Here is an 18,264-nt window from a genome sequence, read left to right as displayed (position 1 = left end):
AGCAGTGTGTTTTGCAAAGGTTATGGTATATTTCTACAAACTGCTGCCAATGTGTTGACTGTTACTGGGTCACACTTAAAAAAAAAAAACTCATTTGAACAGTGAAGTTGGCTTCAAAAATCAGAAAACATCTGTACAACAGATATCTTGCAAAATGAACTTGACTCCTAGGAGCCTGTGCTAAAAGAAAAATCTGCCATCACATCGAGTCATTCCTCTCAAATGATTCCTTCCCTTCACGCAGCCACACATCCGCACACTTTTAAAGGTCATGCGTATCTTCGTTTGCAGTGATTGCCTGAGATTAAACCACTTTTGAAGATGCGATCAAACCCTCAGGAACACAGAGTTGTCACATTCTTAACGCTCATCATCCCCGCTGCTGGAAATACCTTTAATGGAAAAATATCAGTGATGTTCAATAAACAGCTGTTATTTACATTGTGTTATCCAGGTCAGTTCACTCTCGGCGTCTCGTCTTGATTCGTTTAAGTGTTGCTTGTTTTTCCACTTTAGCTCGTTCTGAGGTTTGATTTTTTTTTACAACACCCTATCATTCACTTCTTTGTTTTATCCTAGCTCTGAGGCTGATATACATTTATGCATGTCATATATTATTGTGTAAACTGACTAAATGAAAAACATTGTATGCACATTGTATTTCATACCTAATAGAAAAAAAGTCTTTTCCAAAAGGAGGATCAGGAGGAACCATAGGGAGAGAACAGGGCACACTTGTGAGGAGTGAGAGTAATCACTCAGATACTTAAGTGTTTAACGGTGGCAGCTGGAGGTAATGGCACTGTCATGTAGCAGCTCAATTTACAGGGACAGAGGCAGGGAAAGTGGTCGGCTTGGTTATCACTCACTTTCCTCACCCAGTTCCACCATCAGGGATGAAGGAGGGTACTGTCAGGACTGGTTTGAGGAGGTGCCAGGTGACCGGTCAGATAACGGGAGGATTTCAAAGAGATTTAAACTCAAACAGCCAAACAATGGCTGCCATTTTGGCTCAAATGCAAACCTCAATGACTGTAAATTGACTCGCGACACTGGAATGACAGCTGGCGGGAGCTAAAGAAAAACATTTAACATCTGACAACTGAGTTGGACGGACGTAATGATGACATCTAATTCAGTTTGTTTGTTTGTCTGTGTGCATGGATGCTACGGGTGAAAAGTTACACGAACTTGACTTCTTTGCAGAGACCTTCATGAAACCAAATTCTACACTCAAGATTGTGAAAATTGTCATGTTGAAATCTTTTGAGAAAATAAGGATTGGTGATAGTATACATTTCACAAATGCTGTTTTTAGGCACGACCTTCAGAGGATGTGCGGAGAAGTGGCTCACACATAGTGGCTCGCACATAGGGGTGTCACAAAATGTAGTAGTCGGTGCCAATACCACTAAAATAACCTGATTCTCTATGCCAATTTCGATACCATGGTAAAAAAAAAGGATTTTATAAGATACCATGTACTTGAACTTGAAACATTTAAACTTGAAATTTAAATTGAAAAATAGAAAAATGGCATAAGACATACAGAACCGGTGCAATAGAATATAGCACAACATAATAAAGTGCAATTAATGGTCAAAGTGCAACAACTAGTGTCCCCAGACACATACCAGACTTCCAGGCATCTTTTCAAAAGGTACTGTGCAAAAACAACAACAGTGCAAAACAAAACAGTGGATATAACAGTGCAACCATTCATATGTTGAACGTGAGTGAAAGTCAGGTTCACGTTCATTTTTTAAATCATCATCGTATCAGGCCATCATGAAATACCAGGAGCGGGTGAATGTGTGTGTGTGTGTGTGTGTGCGTGCGCTCCCAGATAGCGGACACACACAGGCCCCGGGGCTCCATCCCCCGCCCCTCTCACATGCTCAGAGACTCACAAAGTGAGATCAGAGCTCGTTCACGTGAGGCAGCCGCTCACTGACTGATCCGCAGCTTCTTATCAGTGGAAACAATGAAAACACAGAGTTTCTCTGGTCTCAGCTGCTCAGAGATCAGCGCCGCAGCTCCAAAAGAGGCACAGCACCGATGCTAACAGCTGGCATCGGCACTCACGGTGCTTCAAAAAAATGGGCATCATCAGTGTTTTGTTGTTTTAGTATCGAAAGATATCGTAAGTATCGGTTCTCGTGACATCTCGACTCACACATACACAACGCAGTGGAAGATTCTCTGACGTGTTTACAATATGGAAATCTTTACAGCGTTCAGGTGATGGGTGGTGCAGCCGGCGAACACAAGATTGTACCTTTTGTTTTTTGTAGAACATTGACACCTGCATTGACTCATTTCACGCAAGCTCTCGAGTCTTCTGCTCTAATAACACCACATTTTCATACAGGGAGATATCCGTTTTCTTTTTGTTTTGTTCATTTTGCATCTGTCCAGGTTCGAAACGTCATCAACACACACACTTCCTTTTATTAAGATGCATTTATTTGTCCCAAACACATGCACAGACATGCAAAGGCACACTCATGTAGGTAGGGAAATTTAACTTCTGCTTTACCCATCTGGTGCAGGACACACAGAGCAGTGAGCGACCATGTACGGCTATCAGGGAGCAGATGTTGGGGGAGTAAGGTGCCTTGCTCAGGGGCACTAGACAGGGTAGGGAGACTCTTGGATTTTTGGACAGATCAATTCAGGTTCGTCTTTTGTTGTCTCTCCGTGGAGTCGAACCAGAGACGAACCAGAGACCTTCTCTGCCCATAGTCCAAGTTTCTGCGGGGAATCTCCTGCTGTGTTCTCACATCTGCTCCTTCAGACTTCCTTACTCGGGCATTCACACATAGAGCCTCTCAGGAGAATTACCGGTGGATCTCTGTAGTTCAGTGTATGTCTGACAGCACATACAGTTTCATGATCATGAGCACATAGGAACCATGAGTTTCAACTACGGCTTGGATAAATGAAGAACAGCTGAAAGGATGAATTAATGCATCGAGTATGTGAGACAAGCTAGCAGAACCATTTTGACATTTTGCTGCAGAATTACTCAATGATTGAAAGATGCAAAATAAGACAAACCGATGGAAGTGTGCCTGAGAGTGAAGAGGTGACAGACAAATGATCGGCTAAGAGAAGGAAGGAGACAGGTGATGGCTTCAGCTGGCCTACGAGAAGCTGTCAAACTGTCGGTAAGACTCTCTCAACCTGAATCTTTCGCTCATTCCTGCTTGAAATCCTTGATTTCTCTCAGTCTATCTTCTGGGTTTAGAAAGTGAATAATGGAATTACTTTTAAAACCCCACACATTCAGAAACGTGCGAGCAGGCGCTTCTACGTTACATGAGGATTCTTGAGTTAAGAACGGTCTCACATGCTTTGTGATCTCTGTATTTTCATTCTGGGACAACACTAGAGGAGCTTTGCAGGATTCACAGATCAAAAAGACTCCCTTTGTATCTCACACTGTCTGTTATGCCGCCCCTCAGTTGAGCTGCTGACTGAAACAGGCGATATTAGCTCAAATCTCCTTAAGAAGCCTCTTTAAAAGACAATTTTTTTTCTAATTAGAAATATATTCAAAATTGCACTAAGGAAATGAAAAATCCATCCACATATTTCCATATATTTTAATTTAGATAGCAAATGTATAAAAATGGGAAGACTGAAATATCACATTAAAATGACACCTGAAGTTTTGCTCAGGTGCCTCCCATTTCCCTTGATACTTTTTGTAATGCTTCTGGACCTGCATCACAGTCAACTGACATGATTTGGAAAGGCACACGACTGCCAAATAAGGTCAACCAGCTGACTACGCACATCAGAGCAAAACAAAAGACTTGAGGTCAAAGGAACTGACTACAGAGATCAGACAGGATTGTGTTGAGGTGCAGATCTGCAGAAGGCTACAAAAATATTTCTGCTGTGTTAACGGTTCCAAAGAGCCACAGGCTACAACATAACAAGCGTGAAAATGCACTGAAGGGTTCTGAATAGAACTTTAACATGTTGTTAAGTGAATAGCAAGGCATTCGTCTGGAAAGCTGAGATGCAAAATAACCTCTGTCTTTCAGTGTAGCAGGTCATTTGTAAAGATGGAGGTGGCTGCTCCGGAATGAATGGAGAGCCAAGTAAATAATGATCCCACTGGAGTCATCAGTAAACTTTATCATTTAATGAAACTGCTCGAACACACCGGAGCAGAACTGCAGTTCAATTTAACACACGCAGTAACACATGCACACACACACACACGTACTTCATTAGCCTTGGAGAAGGGTAAGGAGAACACACACATACACATTTCATTAGTCTGAGGGAGGAGTAATAAGAGCAGCGACACGCAAAACCACCCACTCTCACACACACACACACGCACACATACACACACACATAAAGGCGTGACACTCGTGACTGTCTAGCCAGGCGTTAAATGGACCGTCTCTTTACATTTTATTTCAATTTAATCCAACCTTCATTGATATACCCAAAGCATATGATTCATCATTCCATCCTGATACGCTGACTTGACCTGCACCCGCACTATGGATAACATCAGAGCACCGGGTAAATGCTGGTCATAAAGAGCCTCTGAATCAAATGCATGGTGGGAATTCTCTATGGAGCTAATTATTTACAGCTACAAGCTACAAATATTGTTAATAACATGCTGAAACAAGTCTCTTTTTTTACAGAGGGAGATGGAAGGTCTAAAAAGATCAGACCATAAATGATGTGTCTTCTAGGATCACAATAGAGCAGGGTCTATTGTAAACCTGCCTGTTTGGATGGTTCAGAGTGAAATTAGAGAACTTTGCTTTCATCCTACCTGGTTTATCTGCAGTGAAGGTGTTCAACTGTACTCACACCTATTTTATAGTGAATGCGTTTTATTTCATGCTTCATATTGTCGCAGCAAATTTGACATTGCACTATCCAGATATGCGTCCCACATACAGACAGACATTTGGAATAAGTAGTTAGGTGAAAATGGGCTATTTAATCATCTCTGTTTGCAGGCCAGCTTACATGGAGAAACTGCTTCTCCAGCTGATAGAGGAATTAGGTTTGCTCACAGGTTAGCAGGGCACCAATTCAAGTGTGGCCAATCTGAGCCAAGCAGACACATATTATCACAGTCTACTCACAGTTAGGCCTAGTGAATTAAATCAAAAGCAAGACACTTTGAGAGCAGTAGCAACGGAAAACAGGGGGTGAACACTCCTGAGAAACACTTGATTGATGCTGAAGTTGGTTGTTCTCTCTTAGACAAGTAATTAACTGACTAATTGCTTTTAACTAACTAATGATTTTATGAATCATTAAGCATCATATGGGCTTTTCTTGAGAGTGAGGAAGAAGCTGTCAGGGAGAAACTAGTTAATTCCTCTATTAATGTGTGATTTTCAGTAAAACGAGCAGCCATCTCATTCCCACCTCTTTGAAGGCCTTTTTAACTGTCAACAATATTCCTTGAAAGATTATGTGCAAACACGCGTATTAAAAGCAACAACATTTCCTCTCACAGTCTAACTGCCTCGGGTTATGTAGCTTCATATAATACCTGAAACAGTGGATAACCTGAGAAGGTTCCCGGTAAGAGTTTGTCCCTTAGGGTTTAATAGCTCGACACTGCTAAACATTACTTAACCTTCGAGCTTAATATTTAGGCGGCAAGTTTCCCTCCCTGTGGACTGTTTACAGTTAACAGGAATTTTAAAACGCACACACAAACACGTCAGGGTGAACACAGCAAGGCTCGCTGCCAGGGAAAACCCACTGGAGGCTGAAATAACTGTAGCATGATGGCAAATTCTAAAACTCTCCCTCGCTTTCTCAAACACACACACACTCAGGCTAAACTAATCCCATGCAAACATATTATACTCCATCAACTGTGAGTGAAACTGTGTGGTAGAGAATAATCTCTCAAAGGCGGTTGAGTCAAAGGGAAATACGATATGAGGGAGGGAGGGAAAAAGAGAGAGAAAGAGAGGGAGATAGAGACCAAAAGGTGAGTCAGACAGTGACTGGGCTGATAGATGGGCCCGAGTATCAGTTGACCTTGTGTGTTTGCTTATGTGTGATCACTGGGAGGGTGCGAGCACATGCAAAGTTAGCACTTCGCTGCCTTGTTACTTTACGTTCCATTATGTTTGGGGAGAGGTTGTTTACATGTTCACATTGAACTGTCACGCTACGTAACATGCAGTGACGCGTCCCTGTGAAAATGCAGGTGTTAGCAGTCTGAGACTATGCTCACTGTGTTGTTGTGAGAGGTTGTTTTCAGATGAGAAATATTTATTCTGTATGGGGCCAAATTGAATTTATGATTCATAAATAATAATAACAAAAGAACCTTGACATGAGGTCGTGTAACAGCAGTTTTAAACTCAGAGGCAGAACAATCTTACCCAACATGAGAACGAACAGGCTGTCCTGATCTCAGTTTGTACCTGGCGTATATTGTCTAGTGGGAAACGACTCAGTGTGCTTTCCCATGCCAGTGTACAAATACGATTAGTCTGAGGCGATTATGAGAAAACAAATACCTTGAAATCTTTTATTCAAATAAAGACAACGTATTAATGAGGAAAGTGTTGTAACTCAAACCTCACCTCAGTCTTTCAGGGAAACAGATAAGATTGAGGCTCACGAGTCAAACCCACAGTAAAGTAGCCACTGACTAAAACAACTTAATTATAAACTACAGTTGGTTAGTTAAGGATAATATTACCATTGCCTCATCACTTCTGTGATGTGTTACAAATGTTGTCTAAAACTTTGTAATTCAAAGGAAACAGAACACCTTGTGCTTTCTGAATTGTTCTGACAAGCCTTGCATGAAGGTCGAGCTGTTTTGTCACCTGCTCTTTGTGAACACAGCGTTTCACTTCTGCTTGGACATGTTGTACAGATTCATACACACTAACCTAATGCTCCTGCAAATGTTTCTGTGATCTTTTCTCTCTATACTATAGGCATGGAAAGGATCTCACTGGGGTCTGAGCGGCCTAATGTTAAATTAGCACAACTTAATGAAGGAAAACCTAACTCCTGTTATTATCACAAAGCTGTATTAGTCCTGTTCTGGCTTGTGGGGAGGAAATAAGGAATAATACAGAGGAGGTATCAATAAGTCAAACTGCCAGGAGTCATTACCCTCAAAGTGCTTCTCTCTGTCTACAGTGCATGCACACAGACACCCACACGCTCTCGCACACACACCTCAGTTTCAGCTTGTTGTGAAGTCAATGAGTCATTTTCTGCTTCTTTCCTGTTGTTTAAACGGAGCCAGTTCACAGCACTAGACACAATGACACACACAGACAGGTATGTGGGCAGGAAAGCCCCCTCCCTCTATCTCTCCTTCGTGGATTAAATCACCTCTGCACAGAGACCTAGTCAACATAAATCAACAGCATTAACAATAAAAACAGATCCCCATATGTATGTGTGATGTTCCTATAAATCAATGGTCGAAAATATACATTATATATGTAAGGGTAGATAAATGTGTGGGGCGATTAATAGGCAGGTAGATAGATAGGTCAGAAGGTAGATAATTACGTAGGTAAGTCATTCTATAGGTAGGTAGGTAGATACGTTTCTGGATGTTTATTTTCAGGCTGTACTGTTGGTGACCATGTGGCTGCAGCCTCTCAAGGATACAGTGGATAAGTAGCAGTCTGTAGGTAGGCAAGTAATACCAGTAAGATAGGTAGGTGGGTAGGATTCTGAATAAATATATTTAGGGAGGTGGCTTTAGTGTTGGTGACTATATTGGGCGTCCATAAGGATAGAGAGTGTTATTCTGAGACACCTGTCAGTAAATATGGTGGCCTTGAGTTTAACAAATTTACCTCAGCGGTAGTATAACTGGATTCAAGCTTATTCCCAAGCTCCCACGTCCAAATCTGCTTGGTTGTTGGTTCAAAATGTGAAGGAGAAAACCTGTGTACATAAATGCGGCTGCTGAATGGTGACTTTCTAACATAGAAGCGTGTTTGTGCATGAGATGTTACTGTGCCTGCGATGACTAAACACATGTTGTTGTTCATGTCCTCCCATTGTATCTATGTGGTTGAGTAGAGGCTTTCACTAAAAGACTGAGTGTCAAAACGCACAGGAAGACCTTCACTGCTTCATTGACTTAACTCGCTGAATCATCAGCTGCAGAGAAAGGAGAACCAGAAGGAGGGTGGAAATGTTGACAGGTCGCGCCAGTGTGGCAGGTTATCGCGGTAAACCTGTCTTGCTTACTGCTCTTTTCCCGCCTCTCTTCTTTCCCTCGCTTGTCTTTACCCCCACTCCCAGACACACACACACACACCAGCCTTCAGGGAACTGCCGCCCCACCTCCTATTCGGGTGAAACATTAGTCCTGGCCGATACCTTAAACCTCGGAGTGTGCGTGAACTATTGAAGGTATGTCTTCAGCGGCAGACAGAGTGAAACACTGACTCCACACTGTGTGTACTGCTGTAACCCATGGAGGTTTGATATAACCCATGTCACTCCTCGTGACTATTACAGATGACAGACTAATACACACACACACACGCACACGCACGCACATACGTCCTGGGGCCATGCTGTTTGGAGAGAAACAGACGTTACACTCATAAGAGGCTGAGACAGACAGAAAGCTTATCATCAGGACACTATATCAACAGTCACAGCGTCACTCTGCCGCCACTGCACCACACTACCAACAAACTCTGTGAATCAACACGAGTTGAGTTCATTTTTTAGAGATCAATCAAAGGAAGCTATAATAAGGTTACAATTACTTTGATAAAAGTCATTGCACACTGACAGGCTGCAAATATGAAGTTATGCTAAATCAAGCATGTGTATGGTTTTCATGGTCATAACAGAATGATAACCTTTGAGTAATGCGACCTGAATATAATTATTATTCATTTAATCAAACTTATCATGCTCCTTCATTATCTTTATGAGTGTGGAAAACACATACAGTTGATAAATTATAGTGTATTCTACTTTATCTTATTGCTACTAGGGTGTACATAAATCCTAATGCAGCTGAAAACCAAGTCACTAGTCACATCCTGTTTAAACAGCACATCAGGGAAATTGATTTAAGCATTTGGCATGTTGGCAGTGACATGTAATAACAACCACAAGGTCGAGAGCCACATTTGACCCCTGTGATTTGTGAATGTAAGGTACGAAAATCAGCTCAATCAATCACCAGCGGGGTTGGACCAGCTGTATATTTAAAAACATGCAAAGTGATAAAATGTTCTTTTCTCTTTGTACATAACAGTTGATGTTAAATCTGGACTAATAATGTGCTGAAAAGTCCAGCGACCACCCGGAGACTCTGCTGCCTTTGTGTTTACGCATTGAAGAATTCATGAGAAAATTCATCCTTGGGCAAAGAGAAAAGAGACAGTATTCACATCACGGCTCTTTCTCTCATGTTTCTCTGTGGCAATTAAGACAATATGAAACAAATTGTCAAATAATTGAGAATTTGTGAAATGAAAACCAGGTGCAGCTGTGAGAATATGTTTGTTTTCTAAACAGGGATAAACACGGGGAAATTCTAAAAGAGGACGGGAAAAAAGATTGATGAGGATAGAAGGTGTGTTATAGGTCGGAGTGATTTCATACAAAGCAGCATGTGAGGGGAACACCAACCGTGAAAGCATATCAGAATATTTAATTTGAATATCTTAACGGCTTAATCCAGAGACGCACTGGTAAATAGGATAAAATGGTAACCATATGCTCAGATGGAGATTAACTGTGGAGTCCGAGGTTAACACAAGTCAGGTTGTAGGTCAAGGGTCACTGTATCAGTCAGCTGATGGGATCACACATATTAATCACCTGTTGACCCTTGAAATCCTCATTCCTGTGGGACCGCGACTGTAAACATCTGAAAACTTCAATACGATGAATACTTTGCTGAATGCTTTCCTTCTTTTTTCTTTTAATAATATGGAAATTGGAATAAAAATAAGCATACACACAGCTCAGATGAAAGTGAGTGTGTATCCTACAGAGTAGGACATCTACAGCCTGAGATTGAAAGAATTTTCAGAGGTCAGGAACATATAACCTCCAGAGAAACCGACGTACCACCCTGAGGGAAACCACAGAGGGTCTAAGGCCCGCTCAACGCCCGGCCCTCCCCCATCATATACCCCTCTCTGGTAACACGAAGGCTTACTCCCCCTCCTCCTCTTTATGAACCCTTAAGTTCAACATTAATATTGCCAGAATCTGCTCCTGCGCACTCGTGCTCACACACACACACAACCAATCCCCAACCCACAGAACCATTCTTTTCCAGGCGTTTCATCTTTGGCCCCTGCGGTTCAAACACAGTTAATCCTATAGAGTGGTTGTGGGGAAATCAGCCCTTATATTACAGTAAACTATGAAACAACTGTGGAAAATCCTCTGACCACATTCGCTCGCTCTGTAACAGCCTTATTCCACCATAACAGGATTTCCTCCATACATCATTACATAAAGACTGTACTTCATTATGTGATTTTAATTGATAGAAGCCGGGAGAAAAGATGTGAAAAAATATGGTCTGTGTTGGCAGACAAGGACAAATTAACCATTTTATTGAAATAATTATGTGACTGATTGTTAGAATTATGCACGGCATGAAACAATCGGTTATAACAAGTTGGAGAAATTAGTTATGTAATTCAAAGGAAAGTATATTTAATGCAGCTTTTCTCTGTGGATATGGACGACTTCAATGGAAAAGCTCTGTATCAAAGGCTCAAGTTTGAAATTAGGCAAACATATTTAAGAGAACAATCCAATCGGATATTTTTTATTTAAACTATGACAAAAACCTGTAAGAATCAACTAATATATGGCAACAATTAAACATACAATTTGCAACTTTGGCCACAGGGGGCTCTCAATCAACTAATAATAAATAATACAATTTCTGGTATGATGACCTTGTGAGGCAGCGGGGGATCATGGGAGTTGTTGTCTTCACCATCAGCGCCAATGAAAATCTACCTGACACGATCATTCATTGCAAACAGCAATGTATAATTGTGATCCTTTGAGGGTCACCAATAAAAACAGTGGCTAACATGCTAACAGGCTAGCAGTGTGTTCCTTCATCAACGAGTATGAGGAGAGTAAAAGGCGAAAGAATCAACCGTTCTATTACCATGAATAATATTGTTGATTTCTTTAGTTTTGAACATTGTTGGAAACATTTTAGATAACGTACAAAGGTCAACAAAATATATAACCATAACCTAGGTGTAGTCGATTTAAAAAGAATTGCTGCAAATTACATCTTCAAGGATGCTGAATGAAAAGAATATACATTCCTCACTAAGAGAGTCAATAATGTTGACCTACTTTGAATTTAATCATACCAACAGTGTTTTGTGCTTCAGTGGGGTTTCATTGCTCTCCAGCTCGTCCAAGGAGAAAAAAAAAAAATCTGTCTTTCATAATGACTACAACCGTAGAAACACAGAATTGATTTTCCTCTACCAGTCTGCCTACACATGCTTCAATAAGGGTCAGCGAAGCCCTGATTTACCATTAGATTTGATAAGTGTGAATGAGCTTTCAGTGACAGGAGATTTGGGCAGTCAACCATCAAGAGACCTTTAAACTTGATACGTGTTTAACTGTGGAACAAATCAAATTGTTCGAAAGAGCTGGTGTATGTTCATGAGTGTGAGAAATTACTTCTCCCCCCCCCCCCCCCCCCCCCCCCCCCCCCTTCTCTCCCCAGAGTGCAGCGTTTGGTTTGTTTCTGGAGAAATTGCCAATATATACTTAATTAGTGCAACTTGGATTTGTATTGCACTGCAGGAGAATTGCAGTATTGTGCTAGAGAACACCAGGTGGATTTTTTTTAAACAGCAATCTCTTCCAGTTGTTTAGACTGGACATTTAAAGCTTTGATTTTTGTGAACACAACACTTACTGCTTCATGATTGTTACCTTCCAACCAAAGCAACTACTTTATCTCAGGCAGACTACAGTGGAAGGCTCTGTCCACACTAATACATTTTCCTCCTTTTCGAGCCTCTAAACCCAAGAACTGGCTGCATTTTAGCTTAAAATCTCTGAAACTCTGTTGCAGCTGTGGTTGAGGTTTCAAGCTCTTACCAGGAGCTTTTAGTTTTTGTTGATTTTGGCGCCTCCGTGGACAATAGCGCCAGTGTTTCAACCCTCACCTGTCGATAAACCTTAGTCCAGAGAGTATGTGCATTTGTTTTGGAGGTAGTGAAAGAAAGACTTGTTTTTTACTGTAATGATATGACACAAAACAAGGACTGCATCAATTTACATCCTCTTGTCAGACCACTTTCTCTCTCAGGGTGTTGATGACGCTTCTAAATTGCGACACGTGCAAAAATTAAAGAACAAACACGAAAACAAATATATCATGCTAGAAAAGCGATGACACACACATGTAGAAGACACCGACGAAGATGTCATAAAAGTTTTTCTGTGATAAAAGCCGACGTCGGTGTCGAGGTGCTGTGTCGAGGTGATTGAGTTCATATGTCACTTCCTGCCTCTGTCTGCTGCACCCGGCTTCTTCACCTCTCGCCTGAATAATGATGAGGTATTGATGCTGTTGTGAACGCTTCTGTGCAGATAACCTCCAGCTGCGTTGTGCATGTGTGAAAGGCAAACTCTGGGTGAACTCTATAGCCAATTCCCTGGATTTTACCAGTAGGTCTGAAAACGACTTTAAAGATGATTCCTGGGCACACGTACCAGAGCGTGAGAAGGGAGAGGGGGTGCAAAGACAAAAACACTCAACATATTCATATAAAATTAAAGATACATAGAATTTGAATCCATTTGTCAGTAAAAACAATCTTCTAACAATATTATAACTGACTTAACAAGTATTAAATACACTTATACAGGTAGCCTGAAGTATCCCCAGTCATAAACTCACCTACTGAGGACCAGAAGGAACTAATGGTTCACTCTACTGCTTTTTAGTTGCCAAGAGTCACCAATAATGTCTTATCTTATCCAGAACTTTACCAAAAATATATTTTCCACATCAACCTGACTTGTTTATTTTCTATACTTTCAAAGATAATTACAGGGCTTCTGAGTCTATTTCTTGACCAGGTGACTTTACTCACTCAACAGTGGTGGTGTCAGTTTGCACAGAGATGCAAAGACGAACAGACAAAGAAACACTTGAAACCAATTATCTGTCTGCAGAAAACAAAATCTAAGTTCAGAGTGTGGGGTTCAAGATCGTCAGCAGAGAGATGTCAAGGAGGGAGGTCCGATGTGTGTTTGTTTTTTTGTGTCCTAGTTTTCTCTGATAAGGGAGGGCAGAAGTGTTTGACCCCTGGTGACCTCTTCGGTGCTGGTGGCATTAAGTGGTTCGGATCGGGAAATACATTTGTCTCCTGCTGTGTGTGTCAGTCAGATAAGCCCTGACCTCACACATACCTTCACAAGGTTCCTGCCTGTCTCAACACTTCATGTGAACTTTATGTGGCTACATGAAAGACCAACATTGATAGTCACCTGCGTGGCTGACTCACTGCCGCACAATGACAGCGCTTCATTTTGCACTTTGAGTTATTCAGGATTTCATGAAAGCATCAGTTTGAAATGCCGCGGCTTAGTAATTACTTTATGACTCTTACACCTGCACACAAACCACACACAGAGCATGTTGGGAGGCTTTTTGAAATAGAACAAGAAAAAGAAGAAAAAAAACATTTGACTTAAAAATATTAAAGGTTTAAGTTCTACAAAAAAGACTAAGAACATGTAGTTCAGAGAAGTATACAAATAACTGAACATATGTAAAGGGCTTTCACGATAATAGTAATAATTGGTATGTATGTCTGCTTTGAGGAAAGCAATAAAACAATCCTTATATTTTTTAATTGATATTTAGTTATTTCAAATTAAGTTAACTTACTGATATCACGTGTAATGTTGTTCCTCCATAAGCGTTTAAGTCTTACAAGATCCAATTAAAAGGTCGGGGTCTAAGTGCCTTGTTAAGAAATAATCAAAGGGTAACTGTAGAGGAAGTTGGAAAAAATACTAATTGACCTCTAAAGGCTACTACAGTAACACACACACACACACACACACACACACACACACACACACACACACACACACACACACACACACACACACACACACACACACACGCACACGCACACGCACACGCACACGCACACACACACACGCGCACGCACGCACGCACGCGCACGCCAAGTCTCTTACTCTGTCTTTATCTCTCTTCTCATCTGAAAGATAAACATCTCAGGACATAGCTGCTTTAAAAAGGCCCCTCAACAAAAAGAAGACAGTTTGTTTACATTTCACACATAGACACTGCAGCACAGCCCTATACTCATTCCAGCACCCAGCCAAGCTCACTCATACACTGGTTGTGTTTTTTGGCTTGTCTGAAGCCCTGGACTCGCTCCCAGACTTCAAACTACGCCCCAGCCATGAGTGCAGCAGCCAAATGGATGAGGCCACTGGATTGTGTACTGGTATTGATTTCACACAACTAGCATCACACATGTGTGTGTTTAAGTAACAGAAGCCAGAAACGGAGTAATGCACACACGCACAAACACACACAACACACGAAAGGGTAGCCAGACAGTTTATGTAAACAAGATCTTATGACATGATACTTTGCATGTGATTAGCTCGTGCATGTGAGTTTGTGTGGCGTGAGTCTCCCATGACCATTTACCACAGTGCGTTAAAATTTTTGCCGGACCAGTGTCATTGAGTTTAAATTTCAATTGAACACTAAAAAAAACAACTGGAGACATGGAGAGAGACCTCTACTACACACTGAACAATGAGTGTACGTACACACACACACAAAAAGCAGAGAGATAAGCATCTGAGTCAGTTAAAGCAAACACTGCAGCATCACTCCTCAACCCAAGGCCCCTTCAGAAGGAACTTAAAAGGGAGGATTTGAAGAAATGGTGAAGCCTCAACTATAGAAGACTAATAAAGACCACACACTGTGCCCAGTCAGAAGTTTCCAATGGCAAATTGTCACAGGGACATCAATAGATATATAGCCTATTAGTAAATCGTGTCCGCTCTGACAACACAAAAAGTAAAATAAAGCTTTTAAGGAGAAGAACATTTATCTATAGGCACCCGTGAATGAATGATAAGAAAACTTTGGCTCATTCTGAAGTGGCCTACTATAAATCCCAATCTTAATCCAATTGAAACTATGGAAAAAAGCTAACAGTATATTGGAAAAGGGCCGACAATGCAACTGGAAAACCTGGAAAACCCGGAGCAGTTTGCTCTGTGTACAACTTCCAATAGGAGAAGTGTACGCTGCATTAAGAGCTTCAGTGGCTGGTGCTTCGATTGGGTTTCTAAACAGAGCCAGGATGACAAATAAATTGAGGTGAGTGACAAGTGAGAAGTGAAAAGAGAGAGAGTTGGTGTGATAGAATGACGGACGTGTTAAGTGTTAACTTAGTCCTGAAATAAGTCGAAGATGGTTTTAGTCATATTTAGTAAACTTCCCTCTTTTTGGTATTGGTTCAATATCCATTCAATTGGTTAGATGGTAACCTATTTTTAGCTAAGACCAATAATGCACATTTTATTTGTTTGTCCAGAAATCATAGCACAGAAGGACAGAAAGAGATTTTTCAACGTATTAGAAGGAAAAAAACTGACCCATGTAAAGCACAAAATCTATTGATTGCTGCAGAACATGCATCTCATCTGCTTAGAGTAAACCAAGTTAACAGAATGACTTCTCTGTACCATCTAAGACATGTATGTACACATGGGAACCAAACCAACATAACTCTTTAGAGAAAAGTCTTCCCATGTTCAGCTGCATTGCTTTGCACTAAGTAAAGTACACGTTCATGATCATCTGGATCAGGATGGAAGATAATCCATCATGTAATAGATTTCATTTCATACAAATAAGAGGTTATCATGTGGAAAAAGCAATAACATGCTTAAATGTACTGTACCATCGCATACATAAACATCTTTCTGATCAATCACATAATAATATGTGGAGATGTAAGGCAGAAATGTGACCCAAACCCATTTTCATTGGAATCCCTTCATTGCGCATTATCGTAGAATCAATTCTATATTTATCCACAATCTCTGACATGTACTACCATAAGTAATCATACTCAAATTCGATGACAGATTATCTTTCATAAAGTAAAAGATTACGATTGCATCATTTCTCCTATTTTGCAAGGGGTCAAATCCATGCATTATGTGCATGTTTTAGAACCGTGGATTTTTATGGGGGGGGGGGGGGGGGTATATTTAATCCATGTCAGGACTGCACATGTTTAGATTTAAAATCCATGTATGTTGTTCACTGCGCATAGTTTGAGGAAGATGGATTAATCATGAAGAGATTCTTTGCTCAGAACGCTATGACTTGTCTATACCTTTACTAGGGATGGGCGTTCGATTAAATTGTCTTCGTCGATCGTCGGGAGAGTTAATGACGAATTTTCGATTAATCATTAATATTTTCAAGTTAAAAAATTCACTATTTATAAGCTACATTAAAATGCAGTGGCAAAAAAAAGCGTGTTTCCTCATTGAGATCTTTATTACAAGATGAACAAAATATGCGCTGCCGTAATCTTAAGCAGCGGAGCCGATAGCTAGAAGCCGGTGGATTTAACCAGTAACTCACATACAACTTCAGCACCAGCCTACGGATTTGTGTTGAGAAAGATGAGCATGATAAACTGCTCTGGGGTCAGACGCAAACGCAGCCTGGTGACCGTCAGTCCAGCCGCAGAAAAACCCGCTCTGAGGGCACTGACGTCGACCTGATACACAGGTAGCTCCGTGCTAACTTGGCTAGCCTGGCCGCGGCTCCGGTGTTTGCGCTCCCCTCGTCCGTGTCAGACAATGCAGGCTCCTCGTCTACCCAAGCCTCTGGGATAGCTTCACAGTGTTGGCAGTGAACCAAGTCATTTTTTAACTCAAAATGGTCCGATGCAACACTTCGCCGTGACCTCTTCATGTTTACTTTGGAAATGGAACCACACGGTAACTCGCAGCCAGTCGCAGATAACTGAGTAGGACTGTGGCGTTTTTTTCAAACACTGCCCCCCGTGGTCAAATGTGTAATTAGCGAATTCCTCGATGAAAAAATTATTTCATCGAGGAAATTCTTAATGATCAATTAATCGATCGTCGATTAATTATGCCCATCCCTAACCTTTACATGGAAAAGAGTTGTTGGCTGCTATACTGATGTTTAAAATCTCAACTGTCATATTTGAGTTGCAAATGTTTAAATGTCTGACTTATGTCATGTTTATCAAAAATTCGGCCTCCGAAGTCGGGCAACATCCAACTTAAAGGAGTCAATATGAGGAGCTTCAGCACAAATATTATCAAACAGTCAGGATAGATACACAGTGACTCCAGAAAGTATTCACATACTTCACTTTTTGCACTTCATCATCAAAGATTGGATTGTAAATGGATAAAATTGCCCTTTGGCTCATCGGTCTACACCCAATGAGCCATAAAACACAAATACAAATGTTTTGTTTGTATTTCCCTCTTTTGCAGAAGCATTTGGATTCTTAATCCAGACAGTTTGGCAGCCGTTACAGCTTTGAGTTTCCTCTACAAGCTTTGCTCACCTTTGGGCAGTTTATCCCATTCTTCTTGGCAGATGCCCTCAGGCTCGGTCGAAATGGATCTGGAGTGTCTGTGAACTGCCAACTGAAATTTGCCAAATAGGCTGCTATTGCTTCACGTGGACACCAAATCCTCTGCCTCATAGGTCTAGTCTCCCCTCATCATTATAACACTCTGCTACTATGTGATGCGACTCTGCTACTGCACTGGGCAATCAGACTATTGATAACTACTTTTTACAAAGTAGTTAAATTTGAGAAATGTGGGCATCACTGCAGACAAAAATCTACCAAACAGGTTTTTTGTCTTAAATATTCTGTAAGACCATGTAACACCGATTACACAGACTACTACAACAATGCACCCACGACATGACATCTCAACTGACAACCTCTGGCTTGCTGTAGTTTCATTTAGAACTTAAAGTATTCCAGTCTCCAGAGTATTTTCCATTTCAAATGAGTAAAATCTTATTCCGTTGTCGAGCCGAGCACAGCTTATCGATCCGCTCAGCCCCTTCCTTACCCATTCTCCCTGTCTTGCTATTTATTATACTGAGTAGGGAGGTGATAGCCAATCACAAGTGGTTGAGGCACATGTGGA

General features: G+C 41.1%; 1 protein-coding gene across 1 annotated transcript in view; it reads right to left on the bottom strand.

The window, feature by feature from the left end:
- cdkal1 (CDK5 regulatory subunit associated protein 1-like 1) overlaps window positions 1-18,264 on the bottom strand; it is a 236,898-nt gene that overhangs the window by 77,296 nt on the left and 141,338 nt on the right. The gene's annotated exons all lie outside the window — the stretch shown is intronic.

Source organism: Pleuronectes platessa, chromosome 10, assembly GCF_947347685.1.
Source record: "Pleuronectes platessa chromosome 10, fPlePla1.1, whole genome shotgun sequence".
Taxonomy (NCBI): Eukaryota; Metazoa; Chordata; class Actinopteri; order Pleuronectiformes; family Pleuronectidae; genus Pleuronectes; species Pleuronectes platessa.
Note: the sequence above shows the minus strand (reverse complement) of the source record. Positions and strands in the feature narration are given on the sequence as shown.